This window comes from Ambystoma mexicanum, chromosome 1q, assembly GCF_040938575.1.
Source record: "Ambystoma mexicanum isolate Mex_15411 chromosome 1q, UKY_AmexF1_1, whole genome shotgun sequence".
Classification (NCBI taxonomy): Eukaryota; Metazoa; Chordata; class Amphibia; order Caudata; family Ambystomatidae; genus Ambystoma; species Ambystoma mexicanum.
This window is the reverse complement of record NC_090922.1, coordinates 369798438-369825365: the sequence shown is the minus strand read 5'-3', so window position 1 is coordinate 369825365 and position 26928 is coordinate 369798438.

Genomic DNA, 26928 nt, shown 5'->3' with positions numbered 1-26928 from the left:
TTATTCACTTGTTGCTACTTGCATGCTGTCTCATTTCAAAATGGTGGCACCCTCCCTTACAGCTGCTGAATGTACTCTCCAGCCCCACACATTTGTATTATTTTCTTTATATGGCAAACAATTAGAGCACAACTAGAGGCACTGAATCTATTTCACTGTCTTGAATCAATTATATGATTATATTCCCTTCGCCTAGCTGAATCCTATTTTAATTTTCACTGTTGCTGTCTCAAATAAATCCTATTTTTATTTTCTGCATTTGACTCCACTAAATCTAAAATTGTCTACTTCTCCCTAAATGAAATCATAATATCCTTTTCTAAGTCTCCCACATCCAAATTCTATTTCAAATTCCTACCTCTCCCAAAAATAAATCCTACATCAATTTTCTACCTCTGTGACAACCACCTGCTTCCCTACAACACGGATCACGAACTCCAACTGTTTATGCATTATTTGTAAACCTTGAGCCTGAAGTCACATGAAACCACATCCCCTCACCCTTAATATGTTCAGGGAAGTTCAGTTCAGGGGTATTGCCTGAGATTGCGTTGCGTTGGAATGTGCCCAAACAACTTCACATTGGTTTACTAGTGAAAAAGTATGTCGGTTAGCCCACTTGCTGTTGAGCTGTTTGTATGTGTTGGGGTTGTGCTTGTCAATGTTCTGGTAGGTCACTGGTTGCAATCCCCCAAGTTACAAACGCGGTATGAAAATTCTGGGTTCATGAGTCTGCTGTGGAGATCTGTATTTACAGACTGATAATAGGTTTGCATTCCCAGAAGCTATTCAAATGTCTTCTTTCCAAGGTGAATACATGAGTACATATGAATGGGTTAGGAGTAACAGACAGTATTACAGGGTTTGAAATTCCAATTATTTCTGTGCTTTTAAGGGAGACATTTGAGGCTTTTTTAAATGTTAATTTTTTTTATCATTTTCAAATTAGGTGACAACATCATGTAGGTCATGTACCTGCTTCCTCATCATGCTATCATACTGATGGTAAGAAAGACATCTATTGTTAAAGAACTTAACTATGGGCATTTTTGGAACTAAGATAGATCAGGTCCCACGTCCCAATAAGGGACTTTAGATAGGAATCACGTTTTATGTTGGAAAAAAAGTAACATTCACAAGAAAGCAAGATATATGTGTCTTCGCATCAGGAACGTTTCTCACTAAGGGAGACAGATGAGAAACTGCAATGGATACACTGGTTGTCTGGCACTTTCTCTAATATCAGTTCTTCACTCCCTCCTTCCTGAAAAAGACATACAAATACCTTAGGGAGTCAGTCTGCCTTCCTCCTCCAAAACAACAGAACCGTTCCCCACACCCCAAAATGGCGTTATATCCAGAGCTTAGATTATCAATGGCACTCCCCCAAAACCCATAGCCTAATCCCCATCCAAGGCCTTGGCAAAACTATAATCCTTTCACCTCTTATGAATCTTACCTGCCCTTCAAATCCCTACCTTTCACAGTGTGCCAGCCATAGCTACAGCTTTGTCTCTGTTTCCAGACACCAAACAAAGATGTATTGCATTCAAGAAAGATGTGGGGGCATTTCACAAGTGCCAGTCCACGATGACCAGAATGTGCACTCATATGTAAGCCAAAAGGTTTCAGCAATCTAGCAGGACCATTTTTTCTTGGTTATTCAATCCAGCAAAACCTGACCAATTTCCACCAATGAAATAAATATATAAATATGTAGTCATATTGAAAGAAGTCGTCATTAAAAAAAAAAGTGCATGAGATATGCCATTTAATTTCATAACTAAAGCCCTGGTAGTTAAATGACTTTTGAAAAGCCACATACAGTTCCAAGTAAATATTAATGCTTGTATGATGAAACAAGTTTAAGTCTTTGACTATTTTGGGTTGAGGAGTAAGGACAATGATAGCTGGAACTATCAGATGGCGAAAGTCAACTCTACTTTAAATAGATACATTAAAAAGATGCAGGGACATCATTTGGGGGTTGCCAAGGGTTTCAGCTCCGACCTCTGAGGTCCCCCATGCTACCACTGTGTCTCCATTGCTACCCCTAAACAAATGTGTTTTCTTTTTTTGCAAGCACTGGGACTATGGCCATCGCTATGTGGCTCTTTGTTTCTGTAGTGGCTTGCTTTCTTGTTCAGGCCTCTTAAAAAAACAGGGGGTTCCAAAAGTGTAACACTTTGAGCAGTGACTCTAAATAAGAAAGAATAGGAATAACAAATAATCTATCTTTCTGGATTTCTATACAATAATTGCTAGCCTCATTAAAGGTTTATTTCAGACAAACTTCAGGGGGTGAGCCACCGATTTAGTCTGTTCTTAAACACCTCAAATTCACAATGCAGACAAAAACTTCCAAAAACATTTTTAGTAGAATAAGCATCGATTTTGGACTATGGGCCTCATCAGATCGTTGGCATTATCCCAGCCGTAAATCTGCCCCAATTCATAGAATTATCTGTGTGGAAAAGAGGATACTTGCGAGCGCAACTGCGCACAAATCCTCCTTTGGCGATTCATGGAGCCGAATGCACGGTACTTTCCCTGGACTTGCGTGGATTTCACGCTGGCAATGCACATCTGTGCGAGCCATCGAGGGCCTTGTGCGAGACTCCGAGCAGAGCGTAAGTGTGGCCTGCGCAGAGGGCTGGGAAAGGGGCGGGACACCAAAAATGGGGAATAACTTGCGAAAAAGTGGGCATTCCAAGGGACAATTCCCATTATTCCGCGGCATAAAACATAATCATGGATTCAATCGTGCAACTTCTCGGCTTGGAAATGGCCACCCAAGTCCTCCATATGATCCGCCACCCAAAGGCAGGTGTAAGTACACTTGTGCATAGTATTTTCAGTGCACAGGTGGGTCACATGTTCGATTTTGGGGTGCGTATACTCAATCAGGTGTGCATAAGCAGTGTAGCAGGGTGCAGTAACATTTTACGTCGGTTCACACACAGATTTTCCGGGTTATGAATTTTTTTCACACATGTTGTTGGGGTTCTGGATACAGGTGCATGTATTCGCGGCCCAGGGAAACGTGCAAAGGTAGCTGTTCTGGCTGTTCATGCTTTGTGTGTGAGTGTGTCGGGGGGCGTTCTGGGCGCTACTTGCTAATACAGTTACTTTGCGCTGTCAATTCCATTAATACGCATAGCACGCATTTCTTTTTCTGCATGCAGGCTTGCACAGTGTCCTTCTCGGTGCACGGCCCTTGCAGGATTTCTGCACCCATTTCCATGAATCGGGCCCATTGGGGTACCCTCAAACTCGGTCCGGTGTTATTATCACCGGATCTCGAGTTGCAGTAAGGCTGTAAATCCTTATTTTTTTAAGAGTCCATAGAATGCTGGGTGCTATTACTGGATTGGTCAAGACATGCTCTTTATGAAAAACGAACAATTAACTTTTCAAATGTCTAATTGCATTAACATTTGCTATGATTTCAAGCTTTATTTATTAATTTGTCACCATTTTTTCACAAATACATTTCAGAAATGTTTTCTATTATATGGTGATATTTAAATGTTGTCTTATCAATCATAATCTGCATGAGATAGTACCATAAATATCATCCCTAGAGATGCACTATAACTATATAGAAAAACAAAATAAACTGTAAGAAAAGAAAAAAGAAATAAAGTTGCTTGTAAAGACCATATGAAGGACCACACACTGTTGTGTATTCCTCCATATATAACCATTCTAGGAAGGTAACTGGAATTTAAGTTCCACATAAACACTTGACTAAAAACTATGCAAGAATGAAGCATGTTGTAAACTAATAATGTAGGACACTCTTTGATATATTTCGGCTGCAATTACCGCAGCACAATTTGCACTGTGGTAATTGTGCTGCAAATGAGCAGAAACCCAGCTCATAGCTGGAGGTGAAGCTGGGGCACTTTCCACCCATCTCATAGTTGGGCAGAGCGGTAATGCAGCGGTAGTAGCGTTACCAATGCATTTTTGCCATTCCACCCAATTTATGATGAGGCCCTATGTATTTTGCATTTTGCAAGTGCAGTTATAGCATGTTTTTTTGCAGTTGTCTCTATTACAATCATGTTATGTTATGTTGATTTATACCGCACACCGCTACGACCCAAGGGCAGTCTCGAGGTGTCACAAGACATTCCATCTCGTTGTCCTTATCCATGTGCCTAAAAGCTTGTGTACAGTGTAGAAATGTATGACCATAGCACATAAAGTGGCCCTTGATTTAATTGTCAAAACAAAAAGGTGATGGTTGGAAGGTTTTGAATTAATCATAACCACAGGCACAGCTCTGGGCAACCCTCCAGACCATCCCTTTTCAGCCTGTCAAGCCATTACAGAAGGTAAAAAGCCACATGCAAATTAGGCTTGGTCCTACCCCAAAACGGGCAGTCCAGCCCGAACTGGTAGGTCACATCCCTTCTGCACAAGACCACAAGCATCCCCAGACATGTTTCAGCCTCCCTGGGCATCATCGGTGAGGAGTAGCTTGGGTCTCTATACCAGGCAGACTGGGGACCCACGTCTGGGCATAACAGTCCCACTCGGGGTGACTTTAGCAAAACTAAAAGGTGATGGGATGGTTTCTCCCTTCTGTAATGGCTTGGCAGGCTGAAAAAAGAATGCTCTGGAGGGTTGCCCAGAGCTGTGCCCGTGGCTATGATTAATTCAAAACCTTCCAGCCATCACTTTTTTGTTTTGCCTTGATTTGATTGTGCCACAAATTATGCTTTGTTGTAATGTGTCTATCTTTCTTATCTCCCTGGCCTGTTGTTCAGGTTGTTTGTTTGCATTTATGAGGTAACGAGTACGGGATGCTGTGTGAGTGCGCTGCTTTCTCTGCTCTACTCTAAATTCTTTAATACACAGTTATGAACCCTCTGAATGGTATGTATTTTGCTAACCTCTGAATTCTGAAAAGTAGACCCACGCAAGTATGACATGTGGTCAACTTTGCACCAGACCTTCAGGTGAACTGGCCTGCTGTTAAATCTCAGATACCAGTTTAATAGTATCCACTACAGAGTGTAATTAGATTTTTGACTTTGAGAACATTCAGATATGTAAATTCTAATTTTAATATAGCCGGTAAGATTGGTATAGCTGGTAAGATAACTCTGTGGGTTGAGTGCTGACTGCTGAGATGTGTGTGCGTGATCTGCAGGATGCTGGTTCGAATCCCGGCAAGGCCAACTGAGGTCGATAAATGAGTACCAAAACAGGCAGGGTGATACTGTATGTATATTTGTTCTGTATAAAGTGCTTAAGCGTAAGTGCTATATGATAACGCATCATTTTCATGTGACCTTGGACGTCTGTTTGCATTCACAGTAATATGGACCTATACACACTGATATTAATGATACATATGGTGATCCTTTCTTGTATGAAATTTATATGACATTACAGTGATATCGTAACCATATTTTTTTCGTTGTGTACTTAGGAATAATGCTACGTGATGCCACTTCCTGTTTTGTCAAGGGGTGAAAGGTTGTGTCCAATCGCTTCCTGTGATGTCACTTTGGGGTGAGGGACACATTACATCACTTCCTGTGATGTCATCAGAGGTCAAGGGTTGTGTGATGTCACTTATGCTACCCCTGGCATTCTGCTGAAATGACGTCCCTGAATGGTGAGTGCATTTAGCCCAGTATTAAAAGTATATGAAGCCCAAGCCTGGTCAGTGGTGCTGGATGGGGCAGAACTATGGGGAGGATGCAAATGCAAAACCTTAACAAAGTCTCAAAAACATATTCATAAAAAAACACTATTATTACCTAATAGCACTGAAGGCACACCCCTTCATGCTCACACCAGAAAAAATACAACCCTATAGGGAAAAAGGCCCAAGAAACTCTTGCAAAAAGAACAAGTGTTTGTTTCCACACGAAAAGGAAAAGAGTCAACAAAGGAAGCGGAACCTTCTGCCAAAAAGTGTACAAGCAGAATCTTAAAAGAAGACACAGCATCGTAGGTGATATCATTGTATACAGTGAAACCCTGCATGGCTGGTTGTTGCGACCCTGTAAATGGTTGCCTGCTCCATAGGGGATGCCAGGTCATTGGTCCCAGCCCAGTCCATCCGTCTTCAATCACGTGGGTTCTGCTGGGCTCATCGTCTCCAGGGAACCACGGCTGAAGAAGCAATTAGCTACATTTGTGTACAATACTACTGTATCATTATACAGTGCACCTGTCAGGTTCGAAGACTGACAAAAGGGGAGTCTTGAGGTCACACCGACCCACACATGCTTCACTCACTCCCAATCGCGTCATCAGCTCCCATGCCTTCCACCCTATCTTTTGAACTATAATTTATCCCTCGGTGTACCTTGCATTACAAACCACCCCATTATGAAATAAAGGTGGGACGATGATACTCTGAGATTTCTATAGTTGATTGGTTTATGTTCGGAGGTCTGGGGTCAACTGGTATCTTGGATTCAGGGGTCTCGGGAATAGGGCAGCTGTAGGGGCTAAAACTCGTAGTTAGCTGGGTGGGAGGCCTGCTTTGGCCTGTTTGTGATAACATGTATACCAAGGAGCAAAGTACATATCTCATGGCCTTGCAGGGCACATTATTTTCAAAACAAACATATTGCATATGGCAACATACTTAAAACAAAGAAGGGTTTCTGTGGGAGTCGGTGGCATGGGCCTCTCTCATCAGCACTTGGGGCCTATCCAGATTTACCCTTCAGGCTTGCGGCCTGTGTCTAAAACACTAAATACTGCATGGCGGTGCAGGCCTTGTGCTTTGACTACAGCTACTAATGTCTGAATGTCTAAATCACAAAATATTATAATCATGGGGGGGCCTTTAGGACGGCCCCTGGTTCATTATAGTTCTTTCAATGGGGCTTGTCTCTCGTTAAAGTGCTTAGGGGGGTGGGATGGGCTTGCTCCCTTCTCAACAGCAGAGCCACAATTTCTTTACACGCTGACCTTAATTTGGATCATATTGATAGCTTAGCCTCCCAGAAACGCTAAATGCTCTGGATCAGATTATGGTCAGAACCACTGCTCTTGAAACATAGAATGTCTGTTCAAGGCCTACTTAATCAAGTGGGTGCATCGTCATTAGTTTGGTTCCAACACCATCTTTAATACAAAGGAACTCCAAAGAAATAATACAAGAGGAATTCAAGGGGGAAAAAAATAAAACAAGTAACTTTGGGGACAATAACAACATCACATTCCCACAAATATTGGGAAGACAACATTTGTATTGGTCATGAATACAATCATGATTCCCTATGCCCCCCGGATATGTGCACTTATTGTCTACGAAATTCAGGCTGGGTACTCTCCCACTAGTGAGTTTTACGTGCCATGGAACATCACAGAGTCTGATAAATGCCCTTATTGTAAGAACACAAGTGAAACCGAAATTTACTTTCTTCCGATCTGACCTCTTTACATTATTCTGAGAAGGAGGTATTTGAGACCATTCTTTTTAACCTATGGTATCGAGTCAACCTTAGAGGCCATTGCACTCTGTAAAGAAAACCTAGAGATACATAAAATGGATAACCAGTAGCTTTATACATACATATGGCTTGGTAAGGGAGAAATCCCAATAAAACACAGAAGACATGAATGTTATCAATCCCTCAAGACTCAGAGGGTAATGCATAGAATTCAGCGCACAAGTGGCGCACGCGGTTGGTGCACAGTGTGCGCGTGTGACTTTCTGCGCCAGCCGCGTGCGCTAAAATCCATTTCCGTGCACAGCCTATTCATGGATTTTAGCTACCAAAACCAGCCGTGGCGCACAGTGGCGCAGAGACCCTGCAGCAGCACCAGTTACGCCCCCAAGAACGCCCCTCGCGCAAGGAAAAGCCATCAAAATCCCCAATCCAGCGCAAAGGGCTGCGCTAAACCTGTACCAGTATACAGGGCCGCCAGACAGCACACGGCAAGTGGGGAACGTGTATTACTGGGGTTTGCGGGAAGTTTCACACAGGATCGGAGCGTGGTACATGTATTTCGGGTGTGGGCGGGAAGTTTCACACGCGATCAGAGCGGGGTACGTGTAATTCGGGGGTGCGCGGGAACTTTCACACCCGATAGGCCCTGTGCGAGTGGGGTGCGTGTATTCCTGGGGTGCACGGGAGGTTTCACACGCGATCGGAGCGGGGTACGTGTAAATCGGAGGTGCACGGGAAGTGTCACACGCGATTGGCCCTGTGCGAGTGGGGTATGTGTATTCCTGGGGTGCGCGGGAGGTTTCACATGCGATCGGAGCAGGGTACGTGTAAATCGGGGGTGCGTGGAAAGTTTCACACACGATTGGCCCTGTGCAAGTGGGGTACGTGTATTCCTGGGGTGTGTGGGAAGTTTCACACGCGATTGGCCCTGTGCGAGTGGGGTACGTGGATTACTAGGGTTCGCTGGAAGTTACACACGCGATTGGCCCTGTGCGAGTGGGGTACGTGTATTCCTGGGGTGTGCGGGAGGTTTCACATGCGATCGGAGCAGGGTACGTGTAAATCGGGGGTGCGTAGGAAATTTCACATGCGATTGGCCCTGTGCAAGTGGGGTACGTGAATAACTGGGGTGCGCAGGAAGTTTCACACGCGATTGGCCCTGTGCGAGTGGGGTACTTGTATAACTGGGGTGCGCGGAAGTTTCACACGCGATAGGCCCTGTGCAAGTGGTGTACATGTATAACTGGGGTTCACGGGAAGTTTCACACATGATTGGAGAGGGGAACATGTATTTTGGGGGTTCGCGGGAAGTTTCACACGCGATAGGCCCTGTGCGAGTGGGGTGCGTGTATTCCTGGGGTGTGCGGGAAGTTTCACACGTGATTTTGCTGTCAGAGCGGGGTACATGATTTTCGGGGGTGCGCAGGGAGTCCTACACATGAATTGGCAGTGCGGGTCCTCCCAGGTGTTCCCTCTACACCCTCCACGGCCCCTGCAGGCAGCCCACACCACAGGGGACTACCCTGCACCCCTGGTCATGTCCCGCAGGCAGCCCATCGACCATGGGCATGCCCCCCAGCCAAGCCACATGTCAACTTGCACTACTGATCACCAACTCATGTCCCCCTGCACCCCCACCCCCCAGCAGTCAGGGGCACCTGCCAGCAGGCCCCCACTCATGTCCCATACATGTCCCCCAGCACCCCACCCCCCAGCAGTCAGGGGCACCTGCCAGCAGGCCTCCACTCATGTCCCACACATGTCCCCAAGCACCCCCACCCCCCAGCAGCCAGGGGCACCTGCCAGCAGACCCCCACTCATGTCCCCCAGCACCCCCACCCCCCAGCAGTCAGGGGCACCTGCCAGCAGGCACTCACTCATGTCCCACACATGTCCCCCAGCACCCCCACCCCCCAGCAGTCAGGGGCACCTGCCAGCAGGCCTCCACTCAAGTCCCACACATGTCCCCCAGCACCCCCACCCCCCAGCAGTCAGGGGCACCTGCCAGCAGGCCCCCACTCATGTCTCCCAGCACCCCCAGCAGTCAGGGGCACCTGCCAGCAGGCCCCCACACATGTCCCCCAGCACCCCCACCCCCAAGCAGTCAGGGGCACCTGCCAGCAGGCCCCCACTCATGTCCCACACATGTCCCCCAGCACCCCCACCCCCAAGCAGTCAGAGGCACCGGCCAGCAGGCCCCCACTCATGTCCCACACATGTCCCCTAGTACCCCCACCCCCCATCAGTCAGGGGCACCTGCCAGCAGGCCCCCACTCATGTCTCACACATGTCCTCCTGCCCCCACGTCATGACGATCCTCAATCATGGGCCTAATGACCAGCCACATCACACCCCATGCCACCCCAGCCCAATGACCCAACCAAGTAATGCATCCACCCACATAGAAATGCCCATTACATGATACAACCCGAATGGCAAGTATGTAAATGAACACATGTCCGTCACACACACACAATGGTTGCAAGTGAATGTGAAAACCCACATCATGACATGCATGAAATCAATGAGAGAATACCACACATCGAAATATGAAACAAAAATGTATTGAACCCAAAATGAATGTAATGGAAAGAAAACACACAATAATGTGAAGAAGAAATAAAACGCAACATGTCCAGAAAATAATCAAAAATATGAAATCAGAATTCAAAGAAATCCAAATTAAAATGTGTCTAAAGTCTCAGTCCAACAAAGCAAATCCAAGGGAAAAAAATAAGTGAAATCCATTGCTCCATGGTGAAATGAAAAAAATAAATAATAAATCCACTGTTCAACTATATACAAATCACCAATCCAGGGTCCATGAGCCCAACAAATGAAATGAAACCTACAAAAAAGACTACCAAATAAAGAACTGTATACAAAAACGTGGTGCATTGTCCAATCGCCCCAAAATAAACAAAAACAGAAAGGAAATCTAACACTATCTAACTATATACAATGATGGCAGGCAAGTCCTGCGGCTCACTCTGTGCTGTCCCGGGCCAGGGCATCATCGAACTCCATGTCGATGTCCCAGAGGCGGGCCTCTGCCCTGGCCCCGAGGTCTCGCAGGGAGGCACTCATGGCCTGTTCCAACTCCCTGCGAGTTGCCTCGAGGCACTCTGCCCGCTTCAACGCCCGACGCATGGAGAACTCCGCCCTGACCATGGTGAGCCGCGCCTCTTCCGCCCGCCGCCGCTCCGCATCTATCCGCTGGCCCAACCGCTGCCACACGGAAGACACTCCCATTCCTGGGTTCGCCTGCCCTCTGGCCGATGCCTGCCCCTCCGATGTTGATGGCCCCGAGCCATCATTGCTCCCACCTACAGCCTGCTCCTGCTGCTGCTGCTGCTGCTGTCCATGTGCCCTGTCCGATGGTGCCTGCACATCCTCCATCAGATGGTCTCCAGTTGTGGTGCCCACCCCTGCTGGACCGCCGACTCCCGACTGTGGCAGGGATGTGAGCTCCACCAAGCTGGCTGTGTTGGTCGGGCCAGGTCCACAGCGAGCCCTGGTGGAATCTGGACCAGAAGACGGCAGGGAGAACAACTGGCACATAGTCTCCACAGAGGAGGAGAGGTTCACTAGAGTGCGCGACACATGTAGGAACCCACCGACCATGGCCCCTCCCAACAGTGGCACAACGCGACGCTGCTGTTAGTGATGGCGTGCGTTCTCCGCCCAGGACGAATGCACGTCATCACGAATGTCACGCGTGCGCAATGCGACACCAATCAGGACGGAGCCCATACGGTCATGGGACCCCTCGTCTGCAGGTAGTGGAAAGGCAGATGACATGGCACTCTCCCCTACCTGCGGACCGGCCTGGGACGGGTCATCCCTGCTGGTACATGGTGGTGCAGTCACAGGGTCAAGGACAGGGACATGCACAGGCCCCTCCGTGGTGACCTGTGCTGCCTCCTGGCCTTGGACTGCACCACTTGCACCAGTGGTACTACCCCCACCAGGCCCCATGTGCGGCTCAGTAGCAGGCTCCTCCTCCTCTGTGGAGACCACCAACCTGGATGTCTCCGTACCGTCTTCCGCCATTGCAAGTCCCCGTGGGAGCTCACCCGGCCCTTCCGCCACAGCTGTATTGGCAGACACGGCACCAGCCCCCTTGCTCCCAGATGATGGCAAGTCCTGGGAGGGTGGCTGGGCCTTGCGTCACCACCCGGTGGAGGCATCCCCGCCGCTTGGCTATACAGTGCCGTCTCCGCCCTATTCTTCACTTGATGCTGCGTAGAGGGAGACATAGAACACAAGCATCAGGGTACAGTACAACAATCCCCTAGACAGGAAGCAATAACACATGAGTTGCAGTGTCTAACGTCACTTCCATCCTGTCCCTCCATAACACATGGATGAATGCACGCAACACACATGCATGAACAGGCACGGCGCCTGCAATCAACACCAGCATCCATGTACAAGGGCCTCTATTAACCAAAATCTTGCCTTCAAACTCACATGCATCATGGCTCACACTAATCCCATGCACACACATCACCGGAGGGTCATGCATCATGCCTTGCACAACACAGACACAGTGGATAGACACAGTGCATACAACGGTGACAGCACTGCATGAGTGAATGTACACATCATCACATACATGTGTCATGAATACATGGCGTACAAGTCACACACACACTTCTCAGACACACACAAATGTGCACCATACATGGACATGACAGCAGCACCCATCCCTCACACCCCCACCATGTGCAAGAACAGACACGTTCCTTCCCAGCACTTATCTGCACTTACTCGCACTGCCACTAGCTGGCCCTTGTTACTTTCCTGTATGCTATTACCCTGAACTGCACTTTCCCCTCTCCCTTTCTCCTTGCACTTCTCCCTTTCCCCTCCTCCCTTGCACTTGCGCGATCTGAATGACTCCTGGCCTAGTAGGATCGTTATGTCTCCCCTTGTTTCCCCCCCCTGCCTCGTCGCGCCTTGAAACACTTGTGTATAGGCGCGTTATAAATACCATATCATATCATATCATATCATGCTTTCATGTGTGCATTTGCCATACAGCTACCCATGTTGCATTGTAACTCATGCACCAACCATGTGGTTCACACATTACTGGTCTCACATGCATGACCATGATGTCCCTGCACTCACACATCCATACATGGCCTATGTCACACATACAGGCAAGTATCAGACTACCAGCACACTGCAACATGCACTGTCTCACACACCAATGCTTGGCCGCTTACCGCTCAACTCCAGACGGGTCTTCCTCTGCAGGATCTGGGCATGGAGAACTGGGCCTACGCATTCCAGGACCCTCATCTGGATGTTACTCATGCTGACCCGGCCCCCCTCTGCGAGGCGCCGGGCCTTGTAGAGGGTCCTGGAGCTCAAGTCCTCCCAGCGTTTCCTGACATGCTTGATGTCGCGGGTTGCCACCCCCTCCACATTGATGGCAACCACTACGTCGTCCCAGATCCTCTCCCGTCCTTCCTTTTCGGCGCGTGATGTTCCGAAGAGGGCATCAAAATGCCCCAGGACATGCTCCACCAGGACACTAACTTCCTTCACACTGAAGCTGGTAGCCCTCTGCCTCTCTGGCTGGGGGTCGCCATTGGTCTCAGATGGTGTTTGCCCCAACATGGTGACCCCCGAGGCAGGCGTGGTTGGGCAACTGGGTCCTGGGGCTGGGCTGTGGAGCGATGGTATCCCAGTCGGGAGTCTTCTGTTCCAGCAGGGGTGGACACAGCAACTGGAACCATGGCTGACGTGCAGGCACCAAATAGCAGGGCACGTGGGCAGCAGGCAGGCAGCAGCAGATGGCAGGTGGGAGCATGCTCGGGGCTCTGGGGGGCAGTAATTCAGCCTTCTGGGCAGGAGCATGGTCTTCCGTGTGTTGTTGCGTGGCCAGCTTGATATGGAGTGATTTGGCACGTGAAAATCTTGCACGTCAGTGTGTAATTCGAGGAAAGGCCTTACGCGTATAAGCGTGTCAGCACACGTACGCGGTTTCATTGGACCAAATGCCCTTAGCGCGTAAGCGCTTCTGTGACGTGACTCGCGCGGGCGTTTCCCTCATGACGTGGGCATAGTGGTTCAGCGCACGTGAAAAAACTGCACGTCCGCGTGTGGATGCGTGTAATCCGAGGAAAGGGCCTACGCGCATAAGTGACGTGACGTGCGCAGGCGTTTCCATCAACACGGGTGCATGTTCATCGTCCACATCCAAAAACTGCACGTCCGAGTGTCAGCTCTTGTAATTGGAGGAAAGGGCCTTAGCGCGTACCCGCGTAAGTGACGCTGTACGTGTGGGCCACTTTAAAAGGTACGTGTAGGACCCCATTCCCTTGTATGTACTTTTCGTGGAGAGTGAGTGGGTGAATTCTGTACTTCTTGTCGGTTCACACGCAATTACTTCACGGCGTTTCAAGTTCGTACTCCCTGTTACCTCTGACAGCGTTCTTTATTCTTTTTGGGCATGTTTTCTCAAACAGCGTTCACTTCTTCTTTTGTCCTGTCTCCTCAGACAGCGTACAATTCTTCCTTTGGCGGGGATGTTGCCAACGCGCACACGCGCATCTTTTTCACGTTCTTTTTCCAGGCAGACGGTGAGTCGCGCTCGTATTTACCAACTGTGCTTGCCCCGTGTGTCGCGTACCCCTTCAGAGGTCATTGTAGGCTGCGTGTATTACGCATACGCTTATTTTTGTGTTTCTTTGTGCCACAGCGTAGTGCGGGTTCATTTTTTCACGCACGTGGTCTACGAGGGGTTGCGTGCACGTAATTTTTTGATTTTGGGCTGCCTGTGCATTGTGTGACCCATCATCTTCCCCCAGGGGTCACAGACAGCCTTGTTAGAGAACTAGGATACGAATTCCATCTAGTACCCTACCCCTTTCACCCCCAATTGTCCAGGACAATAGTTTACTGCTACTCCCATACACACAACAACATCAGTGCCATGGTTGGGAGGTGACCAAGCGGTAAGGGAGGCAAAGGTGGCCGACCTTCAAAAGGTGAGGATGGTGGGTGTGGTAGGGGACGTGGCCGGGATTTGCAGGGTGCCCCTAGACCCCCATGTGTGGAGGACCAATCAGGGACACCCATGCCGCCCCCATGGTTGAGGGAAACGTGGCTGACACCATCCCAGCTCAGCCCTTGTTGGACCAGCCCATTGTGGCACCTGACCTGGCACAGGATGACTCCCAGGCTGACTTCCATGTCAGCAAGTATAGGCCACGTGTGGCGGTGCAAGTTGGTGTCACCAAGCCACGTGGATCTGGGCCAGCTATGTCATCTGCTGCCCCAAGTAGGCAGGCTGGGGAGGCTGCAGGGGCAGCCGCAGCTCCATCCACCCCAGCTCTGAGTCTCCCAGCCAGGACAGTGTCGGTCCAGGTCCATCAAACTGACATTCCCCCTGCCAACATCACACTTCTGCCAATGCCTTTACCAAGGCCTATGGTCATTGTGCATTCGCACACTCCTACTACCCAGTCCACCGGTGCTTCTGCCCCTACTGACCAGAGCGGCGTAAGCCACTCAGGCTCCGCTCCACTTTTGAAAAAGAGGAAGAAGGGTGCCCTGGCACAACAGGCTGAGACCCCAGACACGGCTACACACTCCGGCACGTCAAGGAAGCCTAGCTTTAATGACCCGGAACATGATGCACTTGTGATCTATGTGTCGGCACATAGCCAAGAAATGTTGGTGACTGCAGGGTGCAAGACCACACCTGGTCAACGTAGGGCACACTGGCAGACCATTGCAGACCGCATAAGTGCCCTTGGATTTGTGAGGCGCACCGCTGATGATTGCTACAAGCGGTGGAATGACCGGAAACGCAGAGCAAAGAAAAAGCTGGCCTCAAACCATGCCGCTACTCTGGTGACTGGTGGTGGGTCTCCACAAGAGGACAACGAACTCACTGAACATGAGTCTGTTGCTGGTACCTTCATCACAGAGGAACAAATCCAAGGTGTGGGAGAACTACCTGATTACGAGGCATTGTCCGGTGAGTGCCCATGCGTGTGTGTGTAATCCATGTGTATGTTGTTTGGGTGACGGGTTCTGATTGAGTGCCAGGTGAGGGTGTGTACTCCTGAGTGTTATGGGTCACCCATTTGCTTCCTCCCATACATTCACGTGCCTTGGATTTGGGTATGACTGTATCCCTTCTGCCCACAGTTGCCAATTACGCCCAGATTAGTGCACTTTACCTTGAACTGTCATCTTGCAACTACATTGGTCAGATTTTGTAAGTGTCCATTCAGGCTGATTGTTTCCACTCTCCCATTTTTAGTACACATTATTCTGCCCTATTGCAACATATGTGATATGCATCGGTCATTGTTTACAGCCCACACTGGGCCACTACGTTTACCTGGTTATGTTAATGATTACACCATTCAGGCTGATGGAGTATTGGGCTGCAGAAAGGTGTTATTACGGCCTGTTTCCATGTGGAAGATGACAGGTGTTTCCTGTAATGTTAAAGTGACCAACCACTGATCAGCCCACAATGACTGTGTTATTGGACACTGGATGTGTTTCAGTTTGTGGCACATGCATATTTTGCAACACTATTCAGCATCAATCTTCACATCATGTTGATGTGACATGTATGTGTGACAGTACTCATTCACTGACATATTGCTGTAGTTTTGTAATTTACCGTGGCTTTGCTACATGACATCTGTGTGGTGGCATGTGTCATGTATGTGTATTGGACATGCCACTCACAGCCTGATGTGTGATGCCAGTGCTACCCAACATGCTGCAAATGTGTTGCATATCCATCTTGCTCTCCCCAGTGTCTGCCTTTTTGACTCCACTTCCAACTCTTTGACAGTGCATGCATGGCAGGGTTATAGTCATGTGGGACTTGTCTAATTCATGTACTGGATCTCTGGCTTGTCACAGCCTATGTGTGTGCTATGGTGCTCATGCCTGTTTCCATTTGTTGTATTTCATGTTTTTGCAGGTGATGACACACTTGGTGCTGTTGAGGTTGAGGAGATGGTGCAGACCCAGGAGGAATCTCAGGCACGACCGGGAACCAGTGGGGGATGTGGTGTGGTGGTGGGTGAAAACCCAATGTTACTGCAGACCATACTGTCCAGGGGTGCCTCTGGGTGCACCTCCCCAGACCTCTATTCAGGTGCTGAGTCAGATGATGAGACTTATGTGCAGTCACAGGTAAGTGTTTCTGGCAGGGATTCTGTTCTGTCCAACCCACCAGGACCAGGGGTAGAACCCTCTATGGGGATGTCAGTGTTGGTAGGTCCGCCTTTGGCAGTTACGGATGCAGGGTCACACTCCACAGCATCTGAACCTGTTCCTGGGCCAGCAGATCAGAGGGGGAATGCAGTCCTGCAGCCTCAGGCAGTGCCAGCACAGCAAGGTGCAGATCGCCTTGCCCCAAACAGGTGTGGTGCCCGTTGACGCGGTGGCCGTGCGCCACCAGGCAATACTGTATGGGAAAACTCCATGTACGGTATGGCAACCCAACAGGCAGCATCAGTAGAAATGATGGCTCAGGCAATGGAGAGGGTGGCCACTTCCATTATCCCCCCTGAAAGGCAGATGGATCAACAACAGCAGGCAACAGACTCCATTTGCCAATCACACAGGGAAGACATGTTGGCGTCCAACAGGGACTGACGGGCGGCACTGGAGACTCTGCGTGAATCCATATCAATAGAGTCCCAGGGCCACAGGGAAGCCCTGAGGGTAGAACTCCACAACCTCAGGCAGAGTCTGCTTGAACTTGAGGCTTTCCAAAATGTTAGGGCAGAACAGCAGCTGGAGCAGCTCACACGTTCGCTCTCAGCTGAGCTGCATACAACACGTGAGGAGATCCGGGCATCACACGAGGCCATGCGTGCAGAAATGCAGGAAACCCGTGATGTGCTGCATGGGGATCTCCGCACTTTAATCCTCCAGAATCAGACCTTCCAGACCCGCATGCTTGCTGCCATGGAGGACCATACCAGGGCTTTGCGTGGGCTGCCTCCCTTAGTGCCACGCCTCCTGATGCAGCAGCAGAGGATGAGCAGAGCGACAGCAGTTCTCCCACAATGGCATAGCCGTGCAGGCCATGAGCCCACGGATGTATTTTTTTTTGTTTGCAACATCCACGCATGTGGGTGTTGGTGTGCACCCTGTTCTCGAACCTCCTGGCCATTTTTGATTTTTGATTTTTTTTTTTACAGTGTGTTGCCTTGTGTGGCTCCCATGGGCATCCTCTGTATTCCGGCTGGGCACATGCAGGCTTGTCCTGAGTTTGGGTTAGATGCTTGGGTTCGTGAGACACACACCCCTCCTGCTTCCCGTTTCCATGGGCTAGCAAAGGGTGTGACCAAGTGACAGTGAATTACACAGTGACGTTGGGCTCCCTTGAGCTGTGTGGGCAGTCTGTAGTCAATACTGTGTAGACATCCCTAGTGGATAATGTTGTTGTATTGTACACTGCATGGTGTATTGATATGTGCTTGTGCATCCATGTATTCTTCCTAATCTGCAGGTTCCTTCCTCATGTCTTCACAAGGACGTCTACTTTGCAGATGCAGTTCATGTTGTATGCAATACACTGAGACATTTGCGTGGCAGCAACACTCTACAGTTGTAAAGGGTCGATGTGCTGGCGTATTCAGGATGTAAGACTACCACTACTTGAACTTAGTACTGTCATGTTTTTGCATTTTTCCATGGTGTGTTGGTGGTAAGTATTTGGTAATGTGTGCTGTTAGTTATACATTACTGGGAGCATATTGTGTGTGGGCAGTTTCCATTCGGGACAGTGTACTTTGTGACACTTTTGTCAGGTCTTGTGCATTGCTTTGTTTGCTTTCACATTGCATGACGTGCCATGGTGTGTTTGGTGGTGAAGCTGGGGAGGGGTTGGGTGACATGGCGCTTTTCTCATGTTGTATTTAGCAAGGGGGTAATGAATTTTGCAGCATAGATGTATGTCTTTTGATGACACAGCATTGATGGTGTTTGGGTAGGTAGGGATGCACACAATGTAACACTTCCAGTTGACCAATCTCAGGATGGTATGGTTGTGACAGTTGACTGTCCCTTACGTCATTATTATTGATTGTCTGCTGGTATGTGCCAGGGCTGTGTGCACTCCACAGGGGTGTGATTTTTAGGTGAAGTAATTAGCCACCAGCTGCGTACGGGCTGCCTCACCACGTGCCCTTTCCCCTCCCATGCGCAGCGGGCGTGCATGTGGTTGGGGATATGGGGGCACCACCATGTCCACCGGCAGGCCCCGGCGTGTTGCAACATTGTGCAGGACACATGCTGCCACTATGATCCTGCACACTACTGGGGGAGCGTATAACAGCTGCCCACCAGAGCAGTCAAGGGAGCGAAAGCGTGACTTGAGCACTCTGAATGTGCGCTCCGCTATGCCCTGGGTTGCAATATGGGCTGTGTTGTATCTTACCTCGGGTGGCGTGGTGGGGTTCTGAATTGGCGTCATCATGTGGGTGCTCAGAGGGTAGGCACTGTCCCCTGGGGAGGTGGTGATGGGTATCATTAGTGGGGTTGTTACATTACTCAGTATCTGACATGCATGCAAGTGCAGTGGCGTTTATACTCACCAAGCAGCCATGTATCACCATGCCGCCCAGCTTCTAGGTCCCGGTTTAGGGTTGACATTCTGTAAATGAAACTGTCGTGGGTGGACCCCGGATAGTTGGCATATACTGAGGTGATGATTCCCTTGGCATCACATACTACCGGCACGTTGATGGAATGCCAGTGCTTGCGGTTTCTATAGATGTGCTCTGATGCCCTGGGGGGACGTAGAGCCACATGGGTGCAGTCAATGGCACCTAGCACTTTGGGGAATTGTGCCACCCCATAGAAATCCTGGACAGCAGCCTGCCTTTCTGCAGGTGTTCTGGGCAGGTATATGTGCCTGCGGACTGATGGATGTGCAGTCATGATGGCCAACACCTGGTGTAGGCAGCGTGACTGCGTGGCCTGTGACACCCCCCCCACTATAGCACTTGTCCGCTGAAATGATCGAGTGGCCAAGAAGTGCAGTACATTGAGGACCTTCTCCAGGGGGCTGAGTGCTTGGGAGCACAGGGTGGGTGATGTGAGGTCATCCTCCCACTCACTCACCAGGTCAAGTATTGTGTGAGGTGGAAACCTGTACCTCCCATACACCTGGTCATCAGGCATCCCAAAAAGGCTGGCTTTGGGTGTAAAAATTCTGGGCCTGACTATCCTCCTCCTCCTCCTGCGGTATCCCACGACCACTGCTGCTAGGAATGGTATATTCATCTTGGCGTCTGTCCTTGTTTGTTGTTTGCGCGCATTTTTATGCTGTGCGGGTCCACGTATGCCTGCTTCCTGCTGGCGTACGTGTTTCCGGATTAGCGCGTCTTTTTTGGCGCACGGATTAGCCCCGTTCGATTCCATGAATACGTGTTGTAGACGTGCGTGTGGGCGTTCCGCGCATTTGCCTCCTGTACTTCCCTGTGACGCCCACATTTTCACGCGTTGTTCCCCATTCCGAGTGTTATGCCCCCTGTTCCGCCTACTTTTGTTGTGTGCGCTGCGCTATGTGCGCTTTTGCTGTGCACTTAGCGCACGCTGTTTGGATACGTATGCGCCAGCGTGCGCCACGCAGAATTTTAGCGCACATCCAGGGATTTACACGCACACGGACTTCCATGAATCGCTGTGCGTGGGTTTCGCTGTGATTTTCGCACTTGCACTGCGATTCACGCGCTTTCGCACGCTTGCGCCGAAAATTTCAGCGCACATTAATTCCATGAATCGGCCTGTACATGTAGTAGCCCATAACTATATGTCTCTGTCCAACTCCATGTACATATTTCCTCTAAGCTATTAGGGCCCAAATTTACATAGGACCTCAAATGTAAGCAAAGAAATGGGAATGGATTTTATAGTCACTAACTTAAACTTAAAAAAATAAAAAATCTTCACTAGGTTTATTTTGTAAATGAAATGTATAATGAATTGCAAAACTCTTATGGGCAAGTGCTGAATAAAGTAATCTTGATGATGATGAATTTAATGTGTATTTGCCACATAGAGCACATAGATATATGATTGTTTACTTATGAGTCAACAATACTTTTTTGTTGACATCTCATCAGCAATACTAGTTGAATTCCTTCAAGTGTGAGTCACAGAGAGGCTGAAATGAATTTCTATTAACAACACATTTCAAAATAATAATAGTTTAATTATGATTCACAGAACTGAAACCCAATATTATTATTTTTTAGTATTATTATTATTATTAGTAGTAGTAGCAGTCGGAGGAGGAGGAGGAGGAGGATGTATTTATATGATGCAGACAGACATGACCAGGGTTCACACCAGACTCAAGGATCAAGTCCTATACAGTTGAAAAAGCATTGGTGCGGTACTGCTGGAAGTCACTATGGCCAGAGTGCAGTTGCTGAGTCTTACCCATAGCAAAGTCTGAATGCCTTCAAACAACCAGCAATAAAGTCTAACTCTGCCCGGGACATTTTTGTTATGCGCACTACAAATACAATGAAATTCAATTAGACCAATCCCATAAAAGTACACGTCTTTGACCTCAGAATTTAATTTACAAAGGGGTATCATGGTGGTTCCAGTCTTGGTTGGGGCCTTTTGATAATACTCTCATCCAAATCACTGCAGAAAGTACCAAATCACTGCAGAAAGTAAAAACCTCCCTTTTTTCAGACTCCGAGGGGAAGCATTTCTCAGCCAATCTGGTTCAACTCAGTCAAAAGAGCCAAGTGAGCTGAGTGTTCATCCACTTGAATGAGACACTCATGATGGCTGAACAGTTGGTAATTGTCCACCCTATGCCAGTGTAAATACATATAAGAATGATTTGTCACCTTCACATGTATGATAACAACCCTTTCCTCCCACCAACAGAATTTCTTTTGGAAGTCAGGTCAAATATACCAACTGACCCCAATCCGTGATAATAACGATTTTATTGTTACAAATACAATGTAAATATGGATTAGTAACAAACACATTCTCTTCCTCTGCAATAAAATAAACTTAGAAAATAGGTAAAATCGCAATAAGTAAAACACTACAAACTTCAAACTAATGTTTTGATGCATGCTTCAAAATAAATGAGCTTCATTTGGAAAAATACTGATGCATCCTGCAGCTATCATTGCAAATGTCTAACTGCTCCTTTCTTGGAGTCTACAGGAAGCAGCTCCTGTGTGTTTTCTTATACAGGACACATTGGAAACCATCCTCCAGGTGACCAGCAATAGCATGAACCCCCTTAAACACAAAAGCACTGAACAGTCCATCTTTTCATTCTACCTGTTCTACCGATGCTTCTGCTTTACCCGCAGCTAAGAAGCATTGCCACTCTGATATTATCTTCTCTCTTTCTCCTCATCTCTGTCATGTCTTCCAGATTTGGAATCACATTCTTTCTGCCTATCTGCTTGACCCCTCGTGATTCTTTCCTCTCCCCACTGATTTTGCCAATTGTTCGACTACCCTGCCCTCACCTACAACCTCTATTTTCTCCTCTGATACTACCCAGTTTATCTCCTGCCCCCCTGCATCTCCACCTGACCCCAATCTCTCTTCTCTTGTTCTTACACTTTTTCCACACTTTATAACTTTTTCTACTTCACTCCTAGATAATTCTATGTCTACTTCTATATTTCCTTCTGATTTGAAACATGCGGTGATGCTACCTATCTTGAAAAAACGGACCTATGATGTATTTACTCCCTCTTGCTACTGTAGAGGATATCTTCTATCGTCCTTATTCACAATCTTGGAATCAGTTATTTACACTCGGGTCTCTACTAATGTTGACCACCTCTTACTACCTTTCCACTACAGTATGGCTTCTGTCCTCTGTGCCTTCTGTGCATTCCATGGGAATTGCTCTTCTCTCTGTCATAGATCAGATTCTTCTTTTCATCGTACAAAACATACTTCTATCATTATTCTGCTCCACTTGTCAGCTGCCTTTTGTACTGCCAATGACACAACTAGCTACTCTCTCGTCTCTGGGATTTACTGGCTCAATTCATTTGTAGTTTCAATCTTACCTTCCTGATCGTTCCTTTTCAATTTCCTCGGGCTGGTAACATGTCTGAAACATTTCCTCTACTGTACTCAAGGGTCTGTTCTTGGACACCTGCTTTTCCCCTCTGTACCACCTCCCTTGCTCCTATTAGTAAGTCATTAATATTGTCTTTTCACTTCTATGCCAATGACTCCCAAATCTTTCTTTCCTTTTCTACTTCATTCTACTATCTCTGCCCGTGTAATGGATATTCAATCTTGGATGCATCCCTTCTTTCTTTAATGAAATGCATTCAAGACTGCAATCATGTGGGACACACTTTAATGCTAACCATGTAGCAGTCATGTCTTCATTGGCTATGGCTGCCACCCCAATAAGACGTGTTATCACCATGAGAGTGGGGGAAGGCCACCTGTGCATGCTCTTGTGAGGTCTGGGCAGATAATGGCTTTTGGACTGGCACAACATAGAATGACAAGGTGGTAATTTAGGTTAATGCAAGGAGTGGCTGAGGGATTATTGGCCGAATCCCTGGTGTGCACTATTTACATGTGTCACTCCAGGATTTTGACCCACGGACCACATGCCCTCTGAATAGCAGCTCTAGCTCAATGACATTTGGCTTGCATGATATACACAATCAATGGTTGAAACGTGGGTTAGTATTGATTACATGGATTTTTGTGTGGTGATTGTAATGTGTTCTTTTCAGCCAATTCAAAGGCCCTCTTCCATGTGTAATAGTGTAAATGATATTTGCATGGAAGAAACTTGACATGTAGCATGTTAAGTGTCTGTTCTGGCATGTGAGGTGCTCTTTGAGGAGGTCATATGGGATATGATATGATAAGTCATTTATAATGTGCCTGTACAGAAGTGTTTCTAGCTGTGACAAGACAAGGGAGGGAAGACAGAGGGAGGATGACACAAAAGATCTTACTAGGCCTTGTGTCATTCAGATCATGCAAGTGTGAGAACGAGAAGTGCAAGGGGAAAGGGAGTGCAAGGAAGAAGGGAGGGGAAAATAGGACAGCAATGCTCTGAGTAAGTGCAGCCAGGGCAGCGCGGCTCTCGGTATTGCAAGGAGAACAAGGGACAATAGGGTTACATTTGCAGCCCCTAAATGCGTGATAGGCCCAGAGGCAGTGCAAGGGTACCCAATGTGACTCTCATGGTAGCCAAACAACCAGTCAGTACAGTAGGCAGGTAGGTCAGATAGGTCAGCAGGGGAGGGAGAGATAGAAAGAAAAGGAAAAGAGTAACATTTTGTGTGGCTTCGGGCAATTCGGGTGGTCCATCTAAAGTTTGAGAGGGATATGGAGGCCATTGCAGAGGGAGGCACCAGCAGAGGAGAGAGATCTAGCCCCCACTCTCTTCCTGGGGAAGTGTTTAACCATAGAGAGTTGAAGGTAGTTGAGCGAAGGGCTCGAGAAGTAAGGGATTCTGGAAGAGAGCGTTGGATGTTGTGCAGGCACTGGCCCCAGAAAGCCTTGTGCACAATGCCAAAGGTCTTGAACTTGATCCTTGCAGCCACCAGGAGCCAGTGGAGAGATTTCAGGGCTGGAGAGATATGGTCCCTGGGCTTGAAGCCAAGGAAAAGTCTTGCAGTCCTGTTCTGGATAAGTTGCAGAGGGTAGAGTTTAGAGGAAGGCAGATTGAGAAAGGTGGGATGGGAATATGGATATTTTAGCCTGTTTCAAAGCATCTAGTGCTGGATTCCTGAGGTACATTGAACATTCATTGTACCCTATGTGCCTAAATATAGCTTTTGATGAGATGTGTCATCTTTTGACAATTCCCCAGAAGAGGAGCAGGATGCACCATCTGTTAGCACAGGTTGGTAAACTGTGTTCAAAGATTGTCCACAATGTTTGCAGACAATAGTGAGCAGGCCTGGTGACTTGTCCTCCTCTATGGAAGTTGCTACTGATGCAGATTACATATTTAGGAAACTCCCACATGGGCTGCACTCACCACCCATATCATGATATCATTAGGCTTCATGCATATTCTGCCCCTTTCTGCGTGCTTGAATTAGCCCTTCCTTTGCACTGTAGAATATTTTCATCCAGCAACAGCTAACTTGGGGGAATTGTCCAGCCATCCCAAAGCAAATGTGCACAATTTTTATTTATTTAATACAGGTTATTTTTTTAACCTGCGACCCCCAGTCTAACAATATTGGTTTCCTAAAGCATCCCTCCAGCTACGGGACAAGAAACACACAAGGTTGTACAAAAGGTCCATTTAGTAATATAATCAACATAAATGATTCAATTTGAATATCAATAAGTTGAGCCTGTCTGAAATTCCAACTTCAATGAAGGACGATCAATAGACTGTATGCATTCATTTTCTATGTGACATTTTCTTTAATAGACTTTTGTAAACACACACATCACCATATGTAAAATGTGTTTATCATGGGTGCACAGGCACCAAGACTTGAAAAATGCTTGAGGGTCCAGGATAAAGCTTTAATTTATTAAAAAATAAATTAAGTGACAACTGTCCTGCCTGTGTTTGTGTACTACACTTTATTGAAAATAGATACCTCCCCCTTACTCAATGGGCATGACAGAATCCCATACAACATTCTAGAAAACTCTATTTCAAGACAAGCTACTTAACATTCCCACACGCAAATCATTTGCAAAATGAAAACATATGTTTGCTAGATGTCCTTAAGTGGTTTTTCTATAGCGTTACGCTATAAAGCTGTACATTTCTCATGTTCAATGGGATACTTAAAGGCAGGAAAATGTGTAGTGAATAATCACACTTTCCCCCTTTTTCTTTAATGATTTAGCACTTTGTAACATGATGTAACCAGGAAATTGCCTCAATTATCTTATTTATCTTGGTTTGCACACAGTGAGGTATTTGTTGGGCACCCAGAATACTTATTCTATGTTTGTGAATTACAACGAGAAGAAGCCAGGGATCTCAAGAAGCCAGGGATCTCCCTGTATTCACACCATCAGATCTACTCTATTAAATCCATCGTTTCAGAAGCACATACCCTTCTGAAATATTTATTAATTTCTCAGGATGCATAGTCAATGTATCTACCATGCCCCCTCATTACTTTCACAGATGAAAAGGGCTGGGATTTAATCTATTCGACTTTAAAGTGTCACTCCTCTGAATATTTCTTCTCCTTAATATTATAGTCACATATGTATTTCTTTTGGCTGTCTCACAGACAGTTGGGCACCAACTTAAAGACTGATTCCATTCACCCACTCTAGGAACAGGTGAGTATCAGTCAGCAAGATGGGATCAGCTTCCCCATCATCTGATCCCTTCTTTCTGTGTTTGGTCATGTCTGCTGTCTTTCCCACTGAAGAAGAACTGGGATATTAAACCGAGGTAGGCCTCTCTTGCAGTGCTCCATTGGTAATCAAAATGTGGATCCAAAGGAAAGCAATCTATTCCCTTCTCCTTTCTGTCACTATTAATGATACATTCTCTCCTTCTTTCACTTCATCAGTGAGTGAGCAGATGAGCATCTGCAGAATTTATGGGTTTGAACTTTTAAAAAGCAGAAACCAGTCCCTTTAAAGATGTGTATAATTTTTTTGATCTAATTGGTCAATGTATGTGTTGGACAGGGTTCCAAATGTGACATCACGTAAACCAACCTATTCGTACTTACTGGGCATATTAATGAGGTGGGCAATCTGAGGGGAATAACATTCAAACCCAGTTTCACTCCCATGCAATGTTATGTCCTCTTGGATATTTCGGCATTAAATAATGGTAACTTTCTGATAAATCATATTCCTTGCATGTGATCAAGTTACTAATCAGTTCATAAGATTGCTATGAATCACAATCTGAAATGGCATGCCAGTTACTCGCTGGTACAGCCAAATGGTGTCAGTTATTCTTGGAGCTGATTGATGGGGCATTTATGACTCCTGTAAATGCTGTTCTCATGGTGCAAATCCTTTGAAGTTAGGCTGCCTACAAGACCATTTACAACTTCAGGCCCCCCTTGAGTGATCCCAGTATCAGGCCACCCCTTTGATCAGATATCCGATCACCAAAGGTGCAACATGTCCTTCTCTTGTCTAATGCATGATCAGATTATTATAGAGGGGCCCACTGAAGGTGGCCTATTTCTTGTATACTAAAAGTTTTTTAAAATTAACAAGGGGGGATCTGGGAGTCCCTCTGCCAGACATTATGCCTGGTTATGAGATCCTTACCCAGATTCTTTAGCTCACTGTCTTTCACCGAGGAGAAATATCCAAAACATATCAGTCTTTGTCCTGCCCTGGGGCAGTCCACCACCGAAATGCTAGGCAATTCTCCTCTGAAGAAGAGTACCAACAGCAACCCCAGACCCATGTTTTGGTCTGGTTGAACCTCATCAGTAGGGTGGAGCTGTGCCTCTCTAAGAATCATGAGCAAGGGGTCCACGTCTGAATACCCCTA